We start from the raw sequence: 21,686 nt of genomic DNA, 5'->3' as shown, positions 1-21,686 counted from the left end.
CGCTTGATATTTTTTGGACATAATATTTAATAATTTTGGCCTTGACTATACCCTTTTCCATATTACATGAATATTGAGAGGACAAAAATTTGTGCCATCTATGTATTTTTAAATTTGATCTCTTTGAAAATTTCACTTATTAATAACTAATTTGTTAATTTATTATTAACTACGAAGAAAAATTCAATTGCTATATTTAAAATGCAGGAAGTAATTTTAAACATTTGATTTTATATTTTTTTAGAGCCCTCACCACATCATATAATAATCCAAATAATTAGTTTTTAATAAGGTGTTTAGAATGAGGATTATGAGTGTGGACTTGTCAGCAGGAGTTCCTAGTTATGCGTGGGGACATTTTTTGCTACATAAATTATTAATAATAAAATATTTTATCTTTCGCTTCTAACTAAGGTAACCGATATGTTGGTTTGAAAATAAACTCCACATTATTACTCCAAACAAAAGCTCCAAATTTTTAATTTTTTACGAAAAAATAAATAAGGCCGAAACCATCTTTTAAAATTTTATGACATTTTTTAGTTACATTCCAAATTCCAAATTTTACTTTTGTTAAAATACACTTTCAAAAACAAATTATCGGAACATAAAATCAACAGAAATACTTTGGGGGTTCGTGCTGAAAGATGATGAAACCAGGTTAGAATTGAAAACAACGAATTGAGTCAAAACTGTTTAACATGGTTAGATTTCCGTTTTCACGTTAGTAGGTTGTACTATTGATTAAGAAGCTCAATTTTGGGATGGAATATAATATTTGATACTGAATGAGTTTATTTATTTGAAAAATGTTTGGTTCGCCCATCATTTTTAGCAAAAAATTAGCTTTAAGAATAGATTTTCATATTGTCTAGATGAGCCACGATTATATTATTCCAAGTAATGAAAACGTCTGCTAAAAGACAAAATCAAAACTTTGCATTTTTATCAATTCATTGTTACGCAGACTCATAAAAATGATTCGAGTTAGCGTGGTTAAAAAATGAAGGTTTTAATATTGACCTTGTTCATTTATTATTTATTTTCTGTAGAATAGATTGGTCTAGCAGCGACTGTTAACCCAAACGCATTGCAACCTAACAGATCTAACTCCCTTAAGTGCCAGTGTTTGTTCTAGATTGAACCGTGTCTTCAGTGGTAGAATGTGTTAGTGTAGAGGTTAGAGTTTGTCTGCCGGTAAGCTAACCATTAACACACACCAACTAACTTCTGCAGAGTCTTTGAATATTGTGTGTGTTAAGGGTGTCATAGTAAGAGATGTTTGTGTTTTCAAGCTGGAATACCCGCAGGAATGCCAAGGTCCTTGAGCAGGTTACTCCAGTTTTCTTTAAGGAATGGGACGATATATTTACTGTAACAAGAATTTAACTTCAATAAAGACAGTTTAATAATAAACAGGGGTAATGTCCATATTGTTATTAACTGGAAAATTAATAAATATAACTAATAATTTGACTTGAACTATTTTTCCAATGCACTGCCAGCCTTCAGACAGCATTGTCTCGTTACATACAATACAATACATCACAGGACAGTGCACTGTAGAGACTTCTTGGAAGAGAAAATCAAAGGGCAGCAAGCTGGACTTCCGTGTAGGAGGAGTAAAATGCACTTATATGCAACTATAATTCCATACGAGACCATTCTCTACCCACGTAAAAGAAGTTGAATAGTATAAAAAAAGAAGTAACGCCTATTATCCAGGCGCGCTTACATCCAACTACTGATCAGATGTCCTGGACGGAGGCGGATAGCTAGCATTACAACAAATCTCTTTTAATATCATTAAATAAAATCCAAGGTCAAGACCGGGAATCAAACCCAATACAACACATAACAGCTTTTTAGACGCAATGGCAGCGCCGCTAACTGCACGGCTGTCATTGCGTCTAAAAAAGAAAAGTGGAAGTCTTATGCATTTAGAGAATTTTGGAAGTCTATTAAATTTTCTTTTGCACTGATATTGAGTAACATTAGTTGCTCATACATTGTAAATAATAAAATTTCGAACTTTATTACTCAGTATGTATTTGTACAGTCGAACCTCGCTTAACGAGCATAATTCGTTCCAGAACCTTACTCGTTACGCGAAATACTCGTTGAGCGAAACAATTTTTTATATAAATTAAAATAAAAGGGGATAATTGCTAGATCAGCCACACTTACACCATTTTCTCGTTTCTCAATGATTTTACGTTTCAATTCTAACGTTATTTTAATTCTTTTCGAAGCCATTTTGTTAGAGGGATAACAAAATAAACACAATAATATTTAAACACAAATATCATTATATGGACTTCCCCTATACACCACTCATTCGGTGAAGTTCGGTTTCGACTGTATCAATGCATTAGATACGTGGAGAATATGAAACGCATATGCGTAAACAGGAATGACTAATCGAAGAATGCGCAGTTTTCGATGAGTCAGCGAAAACTGCGCAGTCAGCGAAATGTCATTAGAAAACTATCGTTATGCGAAACATCGCTCGCTATAAGAATCAATTTGTTTTACTCGTTATGCGAATTACTCGTTAAGAGAGGTGCTCGTTATGCGAGGTTCCACTGTATTAGCTTTTAGTGACCACAAAAAGTTTTGTATCAAGGACTCAATTAGCGAGGAATCGTTCCAGAACAAAAGTCCAGTTTTCTTTAACTCAACCAACCCGCATAGCCACGCCCTGCAAAAGGCAATAAATTTGTCGAAACGTTGGCAAAAGACAGAGTTGTTTTGTTTTTTGTTCTGGACCGATTCCTCGCTAATTGATTCCTTTTTTTTTTTAATTATTTTTTCTTCAAATGCTTTAAGGCGCTTCAACATCTGAGGTTATTAGCGCCCGGAGCTTTTTCCAGTCCACTGCCAGCCTTCGGACATTGTTCTCTCGTTACAAAAAGAACCATCACCGGACAGTGAGCTGTAAGAAGCTCCTAGGAAGAGATAATCTAAGAGTAAGATGCTGGATTCGAACCCGGGACCTCCGCGTGGGACCTCCACTTTGGGATCCAATAAGCTAATATATTTTTTATACAGATAAAAATATTTTTCTGCATAGGCAGTAATAAAATTGAGAGGATCAGAAAATGTTTTATGTTTTTACCAAATAAATGGCTTTAGTAGCAATCGAGTCGTTCATAAATTGTTTCTAAGCAACAGACTGGTAAAAGGGCTCGAAATTGCCTGCTGAATGCAGTATCTACTGGCCAAATGAGGTTTTGGATCTCAAAGCAAATTTGAGTCAAAGAAACACATTAAAATCAACAATCGTAATATTGGGAAGGTTAGTTAGTGTCAGATCTACAATTTGAGTCAGTGATAATACTTTAAAATATCTAATAAAAAAAAATTATAATAATAAATAAAATAGATAAAAAAAAACAACACAATCTTGACTTTCAAGCGGTTATTCTTCATTGAATAATTTAAAATAATGCACAGCAATATTGAAAACGCATTTTAAAGGTGACTCATAGGAAAGGTTATAATTCTGAGAAAAATGCATAATAAAATCATAAATTTATACAAAGAAAGAGAAATAAAGGGACAAGCGGTAAGACTGGCATGCAATCATGTTTGCAAAGGAAGTGCCTTTTAGAGGAGGTGGTAAAGTATATTCTTATCGATTTAGTTTTTTTGTAGCCTTTACAAATGCACAAGCCATTTACTTAGTGGATAATATTTGTACAGTTTGTACACTTCATAAAATGTACAAAATTATTACTCGTTTACGGAACAAAGCAAGTATAGAGATGTACTAATTCTAATAAAATTTAAATAGCTAATTCAAAAAACAAGTTTAGGCCGGGGTATTGAAATTGTAGCCAACATCTAAGTAACTACGAATTAGTTTTTTTTATCTCTATGTGGATTTCTGAACTTAAAATTCTTGAACTCTTTATTTCTTCTGATAACAAATCCAATATGAATAATTGAGCCATTCACTGCTCAAATCGATAAACTCCTCTTTTGAAATATTAAGTTTAACTGTCAAAGCACTTGGTTGCTTGGTTGTTTTTTATAGTTTTTTATATTTATAGTAAATTTCCCAAATAATAAAGAATAAAGACGATTGAACGACATAATTTTTTTGGTCATTGAATAAATAATAATTTATTTTAGAAGCCAATTTGATTAATTCCGCGCTCTAAAGCAAACCATTGCAAGAATTCACCAAAAATTCAGTAGCAGACGCTGAATGGAAACGTTGTTAAATTAACGTTTCAATTACCAGTTTGGCAAAGCAGATGTCATAATCTAAGTTTTCTTCGGTTTATAATTTCGAGAAGAAGCATTCTCTGAAATTGCATGAGCCAATTTCCTGCAGTTGATCTCAAATTGTTGTAAGCCGATCCGAACCAATCGAGTCGTCCAATTTTTTCAAAAGTCAAATTTTGTTTATGAACTTTAAAAGCAAATGCTTTTTAAAGAAGAACCAGTTTCATCGTGATGTCGCTTGCATTCTCAAACTTACATTGCAAATGTTCCTATTTGCTGAACCTTGCAAAAATTTTAATTTAAAAATGATTTAATCAATTTTTGCAGGAGGCTGTTTCTAACTAAAGTTACTTTACTAGCATTACTTGCCTAAATTACAAAATTTCAGCTTAAGACAGTCCTTAAAAACGTATTACAATTACTTTCTTTAATCTTATACCTACTGCTCTAGTTTAATATGCAAAAGTCGTTCCTCGAATATAATCTAATTAGCAAACAGTACAATTTCCCATGTGGAAAATGTTCACTTGTTTCAGTCTCTCTTTAATTCCAGTTTACAAATACAAATTCTCCAGATAGTGAACAACATTTATAAATTAAATTTTCACTCTCTTATGAATAAATATTTCTCGGAGTTAATTTTATAAAAATTGATTCCCAAGATGGTTCAAAAGAGATTTTAAATCATCTATTTTAGAACGGTTGATGGATCAATTTCTAACAAATGAATTTAAAGAATAATTCTTTTTCTTTTGTAATATTTACGAACTTCAATGAGTTAAGAATCTTGATAACTTAGTAAACTTTGAGTAAATTACTTATTCATTTATAGTTTATATAGTAACAATTATTTAATTAAAAGCCTTAGTAGGATTAAAAATATAAGAGGATCCTGCTACTTCAAGTTGTTGGTATACAATTGATGCTGTTTGTCTTATAAGATTAATATTTGAAGATCATCTCCCTAATGAGGTATATCGGCCTCATTAGCGTTAATTTTAATCAGATTTCGAACCTGGTAGAAAAGATGTTTCCGAGTCTTTTATTTAAGAACCTAAATGGCTACAATGAATACGCATTTTATGATTCAAGAGATACAAAAAAAAAAAAAAAATTCTTGGGATTTACGCTTAGTATTAATTATTCTGCAGCATTAGAAGATAATCAAAATATTGGAAATTACAAATTACCCTCTTTCGCTGAGGAAATGAAACTGAGAGCTTTTTTTATGTTGAATGATTCGAGTTAAGCATTAAAACTAGCTTTTGGTATTTGCGCCAGTCTTTCAATTGGCATTGTTTAAATGAATATATACTTTTTCTGTTTTGTTTTGAACTACCAATTCTTCGTGTGGGGCGATGCCCTTGTAACAAATAAATACTTATAATTTATTCATTTCCCAAGAAAAATAAAAGTTGATAACAGCGGATGGAGTCGTTTTGGACGCCTCAATGGGGTTTATATTCTCGCATATATTCCACAAAAATGGACTAAGATGGATTACTGCCAAGGTCAAATGACACTTTCTATATAAAGGAACTAATAATACTGTCCCCTGGGAAATCCATTCTGTAGAAAGTGCGGCAAGATGGTAAAATGCATTTGCGAATGTTAGCAGTTCGCTTGTAGATTGTTCCAGAGATTTAGAAACCCTGTGCGATCAAGATTGTCTCAGGCCTTAAGCTTAAAGTTGATAAACAACCAGAGTTTAAAGCATGATTAAACGGTTTTGTTAAATTTGAGCTATCAATTTCTTAGAAATCTTGATTCCTGAAGTCACTCAGTCTGGACAACGAAAAATATCCAAAGTTTCAACATTCTTAAAACACACAGGAGTAAATCGGTATACAACTATTTAGATTTAAGGTATAGATCCATAGGCAAATTCTCAAGTCAAATTGGTGTAGATTTGTGAGCCCTTAGCGGCTCAGAGTACCCTAAAAGTCAGGACACATTAAACAGAGAAAAGTTAGGTAATAAAAATAAGATGAAATTGGGGTGCAAAATTAAAGGCTCAATTCCCTTTCTGGGCAAAGATATCGGTTTTCTCTTCTTAGAACCCTCAACAGTTCACAAGTCTGGTTGATCGACAGGTTTGTAGAAAAGGAAATATGTTTGATTGAAACTTGAACTTTTTTCCCAAATTTTAGTACAACATTAGGTCCATTTTTTATCGATGTTGAAAATTCTTTATTATCACAACAAAGGTTTTATTGAATATTTTAAGAAAAGGACCCTAACACGCATTTATATTACGTTAAGTTACAACTCACGATTAACTTGGCATGTATTGAAAGCATTGCATCTAAAAGATAGATTCTTGCAATTTTTTTTTCTGACTCATCGACGCAGCGTCATGAGCGCCTCCAATCACTCTTCCCGTTGCCGTTCGAGCTGAGACGTCATGTCTAACGATCTGGCGTCCTCATCCAAAATCTTGCCCAGCAAGGTAATGTGGAAACTTGTGGATAGCCCAGCAAGATTTCTTCACATCGAACTAATCGGCAAGAAAGAGCGTAGAATGATTCTACTCTCACTTATAAGAAATCTTTTTTTTCTTATAAGTGTAAGAAAAGATTTGGAGAAACTACAACGGTCTGTTCTTGGGACATCTCTTTCCGTAATAAGAACATTGAGAACTATTGAGTAGAAGTCTATCTTTCAGCTTTTTGCCAGCTGAGTAAATTTACAAATGAATAAGAAAAGCCAAATTTACTTTGATTTTCGCAGCGTGAAATTTGTTTAAATTAAATAAATAAATAAATAAATCAGAATAAGATATGATGATAGAACAATGAAATTACCAGGACCGAGTTGTGTTTCAATAAAGTTCTACATATTACGATCTTGCTATCAGATTAGTTTTATATACGTAGTGACTGTAAAGAGAAATTTATTCTGCGGCATAAAAGATCAGCAAGTACCTCCCACCAGTGATAGGGATTGATCATAATATTGTAGGAGTCAGTAAGATGACCTACAGTGTAGGTGTACCTGTGGGTTAATGAGCTAGATTCGGCACAATTGTGGGTTGCTGAATTAAAGCGGTTGTAGACGACCACGCAATGCGTTAAGATTGCGGCATTAGTGTGTGGTATCAGCCTAGGATTTCCCCACTCATGCCAAGGTCTCTGAAAATTCTCTGTTATTATATTATTATTTTTTTTATTTTTTCTTTCCTCTTTTTTCCTTTTAATCCCTCGCGGCCCGCAGGCAAGGGAGGAAACTGTTTTCTGTATCTGGTATTACGGTTCTTACTGGAACCGGACAATTGTCCTATGATAAAGACAAAAGAAAATATGTCCGTGCTAGTCTCTGGCGTCCTCCCTTAGCACTTCCCTTACAATGCGGCAGGTGTGGAGAACCACAGCCTGCTGCATCTCGTATATGATTGTCCTCCTGATTCCCATCATGCAGAGGCCCTCCCCCAGCGACCGCGGCACAAGTCCCGTGGCTGAAATAATCAACGGGACTATCTCCACCCCTGAGACTCCTCTCCAAACAGCAGATATTTCTGCCGCCAGTGGCCTGTATTTAGCCAATTTCGTGGTATACGCGCGGGCTATGTTGGCGTCATCCGGGACAGATACATCAATCAGCCACACCCTGCCTGTTATTTTGTTATGCCAGATCACATCCGGCCGGGTGTTGGCGACGGCATGGTCCGTCAGTACCTCTCTGTCCCAGTACAAGAGACACCGCGCGTCTTCCAGCACGGGCAGGGGGTCATACTTGTAGTATGGGGGGGCATCTTGAATCAAACCGAGTTTCTGCGCCAACTCTCTGTGTAGGATCCTGGCCACACTGTTGTGCCTTTGGAGATAGTCTCTTTGTGCCAGCAAATTATTTTTTTTTTTTTTTTTTTTTTTTTTTTTTTTTTTTTTTTTTTGCGCATCAACAGCTGAGGTCATTAGCGCCCGGAGCTTTTTCCAGTGCACTGCCGGCCTCCGGACAGTGTTCTCTCGTTACAGACAACACTGTCCATCACCGGACAGTGAGCTGTAAGAAGCTCCTAGGAAGAGAAAATCTAAGGGTCAGCTGCTGGATTCGAACCCGGGACCTCCGCGTGGGAGTCCAGTATGCTAACCTCATAGCTAATCCCTTCCCTTATTATTATTATTATTATTATTATTATTATTATTATTATTATTATTATTATTATTTCATTACATATTACAATGATTTCCCGCACTAAGATTCGAATCATTCATAAATAACTAAATAATTAATTTCTAAAACATTTTTGGCCTCGAAATCCTACATAGTAAATGCTATGAAAATATCTTTGTAGCATTTCCCAGTTTTCTGACTTAAGAAAATTAAAATGTGACGAAATATCAAATACAACACGGTTTAACCTTTCCTTCAATAAATAAAATCTTCTTTATGAATTTAATGTTATCCATTTACGCAGACCATTGAATAAAATGGATAAAAAGTATTTCCTTGCAGACCCTATTGTTTTTTTACCCACAATTCCATTAACAGTATATACGCCAATACATTTCCCAGATTTTCCATTGTACTGGAATCGTTTAGGCAAGGATTATTTATTTTATCTTTATTTTTTCCCTCTTAGTAATTGATTACTTTTAGCTAATTCCAAACAGCTCGAACAGCACTTAAGGGAGAATATAGGACTTATCATCTTTTATGCACATAATATGTATCTTTTATCAGTACATATATATATTTATAAAAAAGTTTACGCCGCAACACGCGCTTATTTAGGTTCTTGTATATTTTAAATCTAAGTATAAAAAGAAATGCTCAATATACGGAAAAATCTTTAAATTCAAATAAATATTAAAAGAACTGTAAAGAACATTACGCAATAAGTATTAAATAAAATAAAAACAAATAGGATTAACAATAAATAACAAAAACAAGTCTCCCAGTTCATGAAATGATAAAGTAATTTTGTTTTGTTTTGCAAACAGCTTACACATTTGTGATATACTCTCAATTAGAAAGAAATTCGAAAGCAAATAAAAAAGGCTAAAGGAAACTGATTGTGAAATTCAGCAGGAACAGTGGAGCAAAAGGTGTGAAATAAATAAGAAGTAACTCAAGAACCAGCTACGCACATCGTTACTGCTAACCTGTCACCAAATACAGTGTGATTAGCAACTGACAAAAGGTAGGAATACATTTACCTACGTTTCACGCTAAGAAATCACTCATAAAAATGCCTCACTCACTCATTTTGAAGCAGAATACACCATTCGTTATTCCATCTTGTGAACGATGCAATCTATTCTCCTAATGAGTAATAAAAATAACTACTTAAATAATTTAAATGAATAAATTCTAAACTGAGGAAGAGTTACCAGGTGGGTAACCACCTGAGAGATCTCGAGAGGCTGTTTTTTTTTTATAGGAATGTGATGTACTGTTCGGAACTGTTTGGGTAAACAAGTTCAAAACTGAAGTAATTCGTTGAATTTGTAGGGTTTTATGCGTTTTTATACGAAAAAAAGGCAAAGGCAAATTGTATTTTGAGATTGGAGAAAAAGGAAGAATTATGGACAAGTGTATATAGAATAAGAAAAATGGTACCAAGTTTCATTGAAAACAACCTCTGATGCAAATCACGATAACTACTTAGATGTACATTCCTTAAAATATTTTTCTTTATTCATGGAGTAGATGAAAATTCAGCTATAAGAAGTAAAATTCCCTGACGTTCCGATATTAAATTTTAAAGAATGCCAACTATTTGTTAATTTTTGTTTATTTAAAATTTATGCCGGCCGTTGTAAAATGAGCAGCCCCTGTTCTACCGTCCGTACATTTATACATCGCGATGGAGTCTCTGACGTGTGGAGCTGCCATAAAATCTGTATAATTTCGAAATGAATAAATGAAAAACATTTTTATTTGTCACAAAATAATATTCTTTTTATTTGTACTTCTTGCAGCAACCTCTTTAAATGTTGTTTCGATCGTATGGTATACCTATCAAATTACAATATATCCAATTCAGCTCAATCAATTTTAATTTTCGTTTTATACGGCAAGAAATTTCCAATTGACTAGTATAAGACCACTTTTAGATTGCTAGAATCAAAAATAATTTTTTGTAGTGAGTCATTCTGTAGTGAAATTGGAAAATATGTACTGTACGTCACAAAAATGAAATTGAACTATTTATGAATTTTTATGAAAAAAAAGAAAGAACAAAAAAGTAAAAAAGTATAAGAGTATAATTAGTTTTTCATTCAGGGGGAAAAAAATCATATTAACGAGTTTAGGCAGGTATATTGTTTAGGAAAATTATAGAATTGTAAAATCAATACAGTTGATTCCAAATTGAGAAGTCGAAGTATAATTCAAGCAAGGTTTAAAGGGGCGCCAACTGCAAAGTAATGTTAAACTTAGAAATCATTCCACACTATAGCAATGCTACAACGATTGCTGCATTCTTGTTTTCGAAATCAATAAAAGAAAAAACAAAAAAATTAAGAGGAAAAATACTTAGTACACTCAATACGCATCGTTGGGAACACAAATCTTTTGAGAAAATTTGCCACACAACGCATCTCACTTTCAGGATTATGTATGTGTAGCGAATACACCGAGCGGTTGCCTGAACGATTTGACAATGTATGTAAGGTCTTTTATACGAGTATAGCGCGGGTATTCCATTAGTACAGTCAACGCCTTGGGTACACCACTTGTGGGTCAGCCAAGTTGTGCGTGCAACTTAGTTTGGTAATCAGTTCATAATTAATTACATCGAGTAGATTACAATTCGGAAACTACTTAAGTTCACGCTTTGTTGAAGGGACCCCATAATATTATTAAAGGATCTTAAACATACTCATTTAAAACTTGGTAACAAAATATAAATTTACGCTTCATTAATATACGTACATCCTCAACTTACTTTACCAATAACCACTTCAAAATAAAACCTTTAATTACTGCAAAATAATGGTTCTTAGACTGTACGACAACGGGAAACATTTTTGAACCTGATTTTTCATCATACTTATCGATCAAAATATGCTCATTTGCCTGATCTTTAGCCCTTCCAATTAGTTTTTCTCATTTTTATAAATCCTAAGACTTAAGGAGACTTAATTTGACAAAATTCTAACGTAAGATAAACGAATCAAGGTATCCTAATAAATTTTATTATTTTATTTTAATTTTTTATTATACTTAGCCTTGAGGCGCTATCATTTGATTATCATGGCGCTAACACTATAATTATTTTGTGCAATACTGAAATAGCCTAAACATTCTATACCAAATTTTAACAATAAAATTTCTTTTTAAAGCTGAACAGTGTGCACTGATACACAACAGTTAATTATACATCTTTATTAGTTCTTGTGACCCTTTAGTCCAATTTGTTTTCAATACTTCCCCTCGATAAGAGATTAGTGACTCCCCACATTTTAGTCACCAAATAGCAGTTCTCTTACCTGAACCTTGGTACATAAGTATTCTAACGTATCTAACGTATTATTAAATGGTAATGTTTACCTTTAGGCAAACTAGATCAGAAGCTTCTTGTAAGTGGATTCCAAGTTGTCGGTTTTATGTCTGTCATTTCAACTTCTTCAATTCTTTCGCCTTCTACCTCTTCTTTGCCTTCTTCTATTTCTGTCTCGATAAAGTTGTAGCGATATCTGCAACCGTTTCCATTACATTAATCTCTTAATTGTGTGCGGTAACGTCAATACATGTTTTTTTTAATGGGTACTGCATTTGTCATACAAATTTAAGAGTGGTTCTTTTATTTAGCACGAAACGAATAAAATGTAAATTTTATCTTTTTTTACGAAGTCTAAAGAAAGGTTAAAACTTTGTTTTATAATTTTCAGGAACATTTTTCTTTTATTTCAACGTAAACACAACACGAAGCTGCTATTTCCGTTCTGCCGCTCATTTAAATACACCTATAGAATTTTTTACAGTTAAGATTTATTAAACCTTTCTAATTAGTTTAGTAAATCAGAACGTATTTAGTAATCTTGCATTATTTTTTTTTTTTTAAACTTCGTTGAATTAATTTTAAAAATATATATAATATAAAAGGAAATAAGACCACATGCAACAGTTGAAACAGGATCTAAAAAAGTATTTTCAAACAGATGGGATGCTGCTGCACACCATGTGATCATCCTTTTGAAAAGAATTATGTAATAATAATTAAAACAAAAATTGTAAACACAACTCTCTACATAAATAAATACACAAACCCACATATTTAAGCAACATTTTTAGAATCCGATCTATACTAGCTTTAATAAATATATATTATACATAGTATATATTATCCATTATGTATATATTTATATTTAAAGTTATTATGGATAAAATTCTAAAGTGTTATTTGTATTTTAACTGGCTGCCACACTTACATAAAAGATCGTCCAACATCTTCGCTTACATAAAAAGCTCGTCCGACATATTTAAAGAACTCGTCCTTGACCCACGATTTCTTTTTTCTTCTAATTTATGTCATCACGTAACTCTTTCTGTTCATTAAAGCTGACAATAGTAATTAAAGCTACGTCAGAGTTTGGATTATTGGTAAGCAGTTCTTGTTTTTACCATATTTAAATTTCTTTTAATTATTTTGTTTCGGTTGAATTTGCATACGCAGTTAGAAATCTAATTGTTAGTTACAGCTTTCATTCCCACACTACTGATGCGAATTGATTTTCTTCTTTCTCACTTAACTTCCATCAATTTAGAATGGACCTACTTTATTGTTTTCAATTTTGAAAAATCTGGATAAGTCAAGGAATAAAGAATCCAAACCGATTATTAGGATTTACTAATGCGCCAGCCATGGGATAATAACCCTAGTTTTCGTATTATGTAATGATAAATTCTTCAATCTAGTTTGGAACGTGTAGTGGCACAAAATACAACAATAGGGGTTTATTATATTTATCAATCTACTCTCCGTACATAAAAATATGTATAGCTTCTTGAATTATGTTTAAATGTAAAGTTTTCATTTATGATCACTTTATATCGGACGTTCTACAGCAATTAGAGAGTGAATAAAGTAAATATCAAGATGCTAGTGGATTTTTCGTAGAGAGATTTAAAATTTAATATCAAGAAACTGATGCAGTCGTATTTGTTTCATATTTAAAATTTAATTTATTACAGTAAAATCTAGCCAAATTATTTGTAATTAATAATTGCGTTTAATTTCTTTCTCCTAAAGTAAACACCCAAATAGAGAAACCGTTTTCTGATCTTAGCAGAACGAAATCGCCTTCCATCTGTAACTGGGGGTTAGGCACCTGCCAGAGGTTCTCCAACAATTACTTCAAATGTATGGTTCTAGGTTATAATATTAGTAGCAAGAAAACAATATAAATAATTTGACAAAATTTGGGCATGGATATCAAAAAATTACATACAAAACTAGAAGCGATACATTCAGTGGATTAAGACTTGTAATAAAGAAGCATTTTAAACAAGCATTTTAAGGTATATCTTAAAATAATTTAGGTATTCGATGGAGAACGTAACTACTGAAAATAAATAAAATATTAATGTAATAGGAGCAATCAGAAATTTTGAACAAAAACTATTTACCCTTGGAAAATTGGAGAAAAGAGAAAAGAGCCATTTAGATTATAGTTAGATCACGTTCAACCCGCAACAGGGAGTGATTTAACATTAACTTATATAATTTAAATTTGTAATGAATTTATTAAATTATAATAGTTATTAAATTAATACATTTAATTCGAAGAATCAGCTTTATCCTTCTTTATGGAAGCTAAGAAACTTAGATAAAAATAATTTTTTTTACTATATACCCATAACTTAAACTCAGTCTTAGATAAATTCTATAGCAAGGCCTCTTGTGAGTTAACTGGACAAATCATCTCCTCCCGAATGATATCGTACAGAAAATGAATGTCAAAAATATTTGCATGGAGTCAAGTACAAATTTTGGATAAAAGTGATAAAAAGAATATCTTTTATGAATACTACTTCTCCATTAGGAAAACTACGCGACAAACCTCATTAATGCAGAGATGTTCTATACTGGGAACAAGTAAATTTAAAGAAGTGTTTACAAGAGAAAAAAATTACCTACATGGCTTGCAGAAATTCAGGAAGAGCTCGCATTAAGGGGCCTAGCGAGAAATAAAAATAAGAAAAGCGCATATCCTAGCGAGTAATCGGATATCGATTAAGTGGATTTTTTAGAGCAATATTGATATCTTAGATAAATATTCGATTAATCGCTTGAGGCAAAGTTTGGAAAACAATAAAATAATAAAAGGATTCACTAATATTTAACTTTTTAAATGGATCGTGGGCAGATGATATACATTAAAATCATTATATACATAATCAATCATTTAATCTATGTGATCGTGGGCTAAAATCGTGAAGAAAAGCAATAACTCGATTGTAATGTATTGCATCGACCCATAGGATTTACAAATAGTAAAGAAATATGATGGAACTTTTAGAAATATATATACACACATACACAAGGAAAACAAAGTCTAATTCTATAAAAGTGTGTTTAGTTTGGAGACAAAATAAAAGTTTGCTTTATTGTTAAAGTTCTAGCTTAATACAAGTAAGAAAATGTTACAAGTTAAATTCGTTTTTGTGGTAATAAAGCTTAACTTCTGGCAGTATAACTTGTGGAGCTCAACAAAAGAGCCTGGAAAGAAAGAAGGATGGATAAGATGGGCCCGGTTATGTGGGTCATTCGTTCAAGAAGAGGAGGAAACGCAAGAAAAAAATCTTTAGCCAACTTTGATACGACTTATTCGTTTACTTTAACTGGTCTTAGTCAGATGCACTACTAATCATTAAATGTCAGATATGTTGATGATCATTAAATTAAGCATTAAAATTTATAACTGGCTTATCTTAGTATGGAAATATTTTATAAATTACTGTAACTGCGTTATAAGTTACTGGCATATTTAGAATTACTATACAAACTTTAAAGATTTAAAAAATCTTGTGGGAGTGTGTGACTGATAATAAGAAGTAATTAAATAAATGAATCTATGATTATTTAAGGCGCGTCATCATCTGAGGACATTGGCGCCCGAAGCTTTTTTCCAGTGCACTGCCGGCTCCCGGACAATGTTCTATCATTACAGACCACACAAGCTAACACTAGACAGTGAGCTATAAGAAGCTCCGAGGAAGAGAAAATCTAAGGGTTAGTGGCTGGATTCGAACCCAGGATCTCCGCGATGGAATCCCCCATATGCTAACCTCTGATCTAATTCCTTCCCTAAAATATTCGCTTATGGCTTCTAATGCATGATGAACATGTAGCAGTAGTGAAATTAACATTTTTTAATACAAATAGAAAGATAGAATGTCTCTAGTGTCGGGTCAAGCAACAAAAGCTACTACATTTGATCTCAGCAACTTTCATGTTTATTTGCACTGCGTTTTACAATTTTTGTTTACAAGTGTATGATTTTTATTACAATTAAGTTATCTTTGAGATCTAACAACAATAGCATCTCTAACAGTTAAAATAAATATAAAGAATATTTTTCTTCTATTTAAAGTTAAAAAGAAGAACATTTTACTTCTACAATCAGGGTATGAACCTGGTAGCTTTTTTTATATTTTAGTGTATGATGCACTGAAAGTTTTGAACTTTCAGGGTATAGTTTAAAACTATAAAATATAATATAGGTATATATTATACATGTCCTATTCTATCAAAATAGTTTTTTGTTCAGACGTTAAAAAAGGCGACATTAACTGGCGGATATGCGTCATAAATTAATACAAAATAAACGAATATGAGTTGAAAATGAAAATGATTAAATAATATATGAAACTTATATTCATACTCTTTAACAAAAACTTACAGTTTAAAATGTTAAGTATAAGGGTTGATTAAACGCCAAAAGGTACACAAATCAGCTAGTACCCAACATTTCATTCATGCTTAGCTGATATAATTTAAGTAATTTTGCTGCATTAACTTTTTCTTCACATTTTTTTAGAAATTATTAGATGTCACAGACCCTTATGCTGTCCATTTTCATCTACAAAATATTTGTTCAAGTAGCACTGTAGATTGACAGTAATATCTATTAATCTATAATAATCAAACTATTAATTACAGGTTAAAAAGAAAAACGTTATAAAAAAAATTATGAGGCTAAAAAATTCAAAAACTTTTTAAAAAAATGCTTAAACCAACATTCATCAATGATTTTATTTTATTTATTTTATTTTTAAATAAAAATCGTCGGTTTAAGTTCATTCTTCGATTAAAGTAATTGTTATTTTATGAAGTAGTCAAACGTTTATAATAATAGGTAATAATTATCTGGCTTTATCGCAAATAATATAGTTTTCTTCAATTACATTGTCAATCTAGGTGTTCTTCCCACAATGTTGTATATATGTAATATAAAATAAATAAAATATACATATTTTTTTAGGACAGCTAATTATTTCAGTATTTTACTATAAGTAAAATTAGGGGGACTAAATTAAATTATTGAGAAATGAATAATTATTGTTGAATACTCTACTTGTTATTAACTGTGAGTTATTTGTGCTCACGAATATTTCGGTAAGACGAATTCAAGACTGAAATATTCTGTTAAATCCGTGATTCAAATTTAAACAGTAGCCGACTCTAACTTTGTTTTTCTCTACTTTAACATGAATGTATATGTGACTACTAAGAATAAAGGGCATATTAAAGATAAATCCAAAGAATAATTTGAAATGGAGTTAAAATAAAGTACCTATTTAAAAACGAAGATATAATATACATTTTATCATAATTATAACAAAATAATATTATGAATGATCTGGCCAGCATAAGGGTCTGTGACATCTAATAATTTCTAAAAAAATGTGAAGGAAAAGTTAATGCAGCAAAATTACTTAAATTATATCAGCTAAGCATGAATGAAATGTTGGGTACTAGCTGATTTGTGTACCTTTTGGCGTTTAATCAACCCTTATACTTAACATTTTAAACTGTAAGTTTTTGTTAAAGAGATTTTTGTACCTTTTGGATAGATTTTCCTTTTTGTCTATTTTACAAAGTTACTTATCTGCTTAACAGATTTTTTTAAAATTTAGAATAAGCAATTCTATCATTATAACCTGATAAGGTGTTAAGTCGGAACCATAACTACCATTGGAGAGATCTTTTTAAAGAATGATTATAATTGCCATCCTCAATAACAATTTTTTTGAGAAAGCGTTTTGAATAAAATAGGAAGGTATTTGTACGTAAAAAGCAAAATTGAACTGCGATTTCAGTACTTCCTCTTAAGAGGAGTAAGAAAAATAAACTGCGATTACAGTACTTCTCCCTAAAAGGCAAAGATTTTGAATCGAACGACAATTCATTAATGTAAATAGGTTCAACCATTGATAATTTTAACGATTGCAGTACTTCCTCTTAGTAGATGCAAGAGCTTGATGGTCCTTCCCAGCCAAGTAGAGGAGCTTTAACAACTTATTCGAGCTGAATTTTATCAAAATCGGACTAAGCGTTATAGAAATATTGGTAATAATAGTTTTAGAAAGGGCCTTACTTGGGTGGGGCAAACTCCCCTCCTTATGAGGCACAGCGTTCAGACTTTTAAAGTGCAAATCTGTACAAAATTTCGATTCGAATGACACTTCATTCATGACAATCGGTTCTCGTGTCGATAATTTGAAACGATTGCTATACTTTCCCTTAACAAGTGTAAGAGCTGATCGCCGCTTTAATGTTACGTAGAGGAGCCCTAACTCTATCATCCTACCAAATTATTTCAAAATCGGGCTAAGATTTACAGAGTAATTAGTAATAATAATTTTGGAGGGGGTCTTACATAAAGGGGGCTAACTCCTCTCCTATTCGATGTACAGCGTCGAGACCCCCAAAAGGCACATCTACATAAAATTCCGAATCGAATGAACCTTATTCATGAAAATCGGTTCGTGCGTTTAGGCGCTACGCAGTTTACAAAAAAGGTAACAACAACAAGAAGAAGAAGAAGAAGAAGAAGAAGAACAACAATTTTTGAAAATGTAGTTTTTGTGCATTTTTCGCATCGTTTTTCTCGAAAACTAATTAATCTATGTTATTACGAAAAAATTACTGTTATAAAGGAGGATTTGCCCTATATTATAAAGAAAATTTGGGAATTTTATCTTTTATAGAAAAAGAGAAAAAAATTGTCAAAGTTGGGTGTTTTTCAACATTACGCTTTTTCGTGCAGTTTTTGACGATCAACCCTTATACAACTGTCCTACCGGACAGTTTTAATATATTTAACTTATTTAAAAGAAGAAGCTTTTTAAAAACATCAAAAGCGTACTAAACAAAAAGTAGTGAAAACGCCTGATTCTTGAAACGATGAAATATTGGCAATTTGAATTAATGATAAAAAAAGAATTAAAAACATTCAAAACTTAGAATGTTAGATATCCAACAGACTCACTATTTTGAACTCCTGTTCAGAACAGAATAGAAGCAAACAAGACAAACGCTCACTGAATTAGTACTACGACCAAAACCAGGAAAGAATCTCCTCGTCAAGTGAAGAAAAACTTTATTTAAAGTAGGTGTTCGGTCGTGACCGAGGACCTTCGGCCAGTTTGGCTGGCTTCCGGCTCTCGCGGGTCAGCATCGCGCCCGCGCGCGTACTAATGTCCGCATCCGCCTTAATTTCCTTCTATCACTTATCACCAATTACTAAGTTATTATTTTACACTTTTTTATTCTCTTAAACTTTCTGTCTATATTAACCTGTTTCCGTTTCTTATATATATTCTAGACCCTTTACCCCACTACTTCCTTTGGACCATGTATATGTCACCTTTCCAGTATATGCAGTTCCCTGCTAGTCCTTGCTTAAGACGCCTCTCTGCTCACGCTTTAGCAACTTTTAACGCATCTCAGCCCGCTTCACTTCCGCTGACACCTAACAGTACGCATCATCCGCATCTAAACGCCTCTCCAGAATATCGCGTCACGCATATTCCACCGCTTATAGTGCACTTATTGCACTATTCCCCTTTTACTCTTCCGCTTACCTCATTTCCACTTCCGCTACGCTTCTCTGAGCCTGAGCCCAAATATTGCCTCCCTTTCTCAAGCTCAACACACACACACACACACACACTTACATAAACATATACACACGCTTCCGCTCAACAGCTTCCTTTCCTCTCATCGCTTCTCAGGCAGCTTATCAACATACCTCACGCACATCGCTCCTTGCAAAGGGTAAGTACCTTCCCCTTTTTCTTTTATTCTTCTATTCTTCTTGGTCTACTATTATTTCGTACAGCGCCCACTTGGGCACCTTAGCATTTGGGTGTAGGCGGCCACGCGCGCCTACAGTAGGAAAGAATTGATTCTCAAGTTTCTAGCTAATATACGATAATGAAACGTTTCTTCATAAAGTTTATAATGGGTTATAAAAATATTTTTTACTAAAAAATGAAGAGGACATCTCAGGAGACATGATAATTAATACACCTACTTTTGCACGTGCACTTATAAAGAATGAATGTTAATTTAGATTACTTGCGTTGGATTAGAGTCCACTTTTAAAACCATTCTTCAAAATTAATAAAAGAACTTTTCTTTTTTTACGGCATGACTCACAGACTGTACTAAAATAAATTAATGGAATTTGTCTTCTTTTTAGTATATTTTTATAATTATTAACATTACCTCAGAAATGGAATAACAATAACCATTGTAATTAATTATGAACCCGGCTAGCAATTTAATTATGCTAATTTCAATTTTACTTTGTTAAAGAAAATTAAACACTAACAAAAATATAGTTTTTTTAAAATAAAATGTAAAATTTAATGATTTCTTTAAAACTTTCTTAAATCTGTTTATTAACAAAATAATTAGAGGATTTCTAATAGTAAATAATAAATGTAAATAATAAATAATTAATGCTACCTGAGACTACTGAGAATCCTGAAGGCGCAATCATTTTTTAGTCTTTTAATTGCAATTCTTGGATCAGAGTCTTTTTTTCGCCGTTTCGAAATTCATAATGTTTGTGTCCTTAGAATGTCGAAGATTGTAAATATCCGGAGGTTGAACACCTGCCTGAGATAAGCAATAGCTCATTTAAAGTACCGCTGTCCAAGATTTCACCAAAGACTTCCTAGACAATAACATTAGAAAATTATTAATTAAGATCGTCAATGTTGGCTTAATAGAACAGAAGCAAACAAGACAAACGCTCACATCTCAGGCATCAACAAAAAAGTAAATTATGCACATCATATATCGCTATTAAGAGTTGCTTAGTTGGTCGTAAAGATGTTTATAATGTAATCGGTAATCGTACGACGTACGGCATTCCCTTATTTTGCTATATAATTTATCAATGTTTCAAAATTTAAGTTTTTAATAACATTTTAAGGCATGAAACGGTACTAATGAGGAACCTATGACGTTCAATGTACGAGAATTTCCCTTAAATAATTATAAAGTGGGAGTCACATACAAGAAAAACTCAAAATAATCAAGAATCAACCCATTATTTTTTTTTCAATCTGGCTTTACATCTAACTACCAATTAGGTGTCGTGGATGGAAGCGACTAGCAAACATATTTTACTATAAATTGCTTTTATTAACCATTAAATAAACTCCAAGGCCTCTGGAGCATGGAACCCAGTACCACAATACATGTTAGCTTTACAGGTCTCGCCTCTAACCGCTCGGCTACCGTGGCGCCTAAATAATCCCAGTTTGGCCAAAACTCTACTTCGAGATCCTCTTGGTACCTAGTGAAAATCAAATCTCAACATTTTGGGTTTTTACGCAACAAATGCACAGACCAATTTCTAAAAACCACTCTTTCGTACTTCTTCAAACCAGATATCCCCGGTAACAACTCAAAATTCGAAAATTTTCCCGATTAAAATACTTTTTTTTTTACTTACGAGAAATAGAATAAGTAAATAAGTGACCTAATTCTCTGTTGCAACCAGTAGTCAAGGACAACAATGTTACTACCATCGCACGAGTAACTGATAAAACATAATGACAGCTGCAAAATTTTATTTTTAGTGGTAAGTACATAAAAAAATTGAATTAGCCCTAAAAATGATTTATGTACCTGCTATTTATGCCACTAATAATACTTGAAGAATGAAAGGATTGTGTAATAACAATGAATAAAATTACTTGAGTAATAAATTCTGTTTAATGCACAAGAATTATACGTTATTTGGTCATACCAAGTTCTAAGGATGTTTGAAACTGCTACGAATGTGAAATAAGGTTGGCTACTATTTTAACCATTAAATAAACTCCAAGCATGGAACCCAGTACCACAATACATGTTAGCTTTACAGGTCTCGCCTCTAACCGCTCGGCTACCGTGGCGCCTAAATCATCCCAGTTTGGCCAAAACTCTACTTCGAGATCCTCTTGGTACCTTATGAAAATCAAATCTCAACATTAATGTTGGC

General features: G+C 32.7%; 1 protein-coding gene across 3 annotated transcripts in view; it reads right to left on the bottom strand.

The window, feature by feature from the left end:
• Positions 1 to 21,686, bottom strand: part of LOC141456907 (uncharacterized) — a 140,655-nt gene that overhangs the window by 104,665 nt on the left and 14,304 nt on the right. For 2 of the 3 annotated variants that reach the window (XR_012460111.1, XR_012460109.1), the window contains exons 4-5: positions 20,159 to 20,369; positions 11,728 to 11,873 (exon numbers count right to left, since the gene is read on the bottom strand). The gene's annotated coding sequence lies outside the window, so the exon portion shown is untranslated. Of the gene's footprint in view, positions 1 to 9,764; positions 10,294 to 11,727; positions 11,874 to 20,158; positions 20,370 to 21,686 lie in introns of those variants that run through there. The other variant, XR_012460110.1, reaches the window with a different exon arrangement.

This window comes from Rhodnius prolixus, unplaced genomic scaffold (genome assembly GCF_049639745.1).
Source record: "Rhodnius prolixus isolate KJV_2025 unplaced genomic scaffold, Rpr scaffold_1, whole genome shotgun sequence".
Lineage (NCBI taxonomy): Eukaryota > Metazoa > Arthropoda > Insecta > Hemiptera > Reduviidae > Rhodnius > Rhodnius prolixus.
This window is presented reverse-complemented; position numbering and strand designations above follow the sequence as displayed.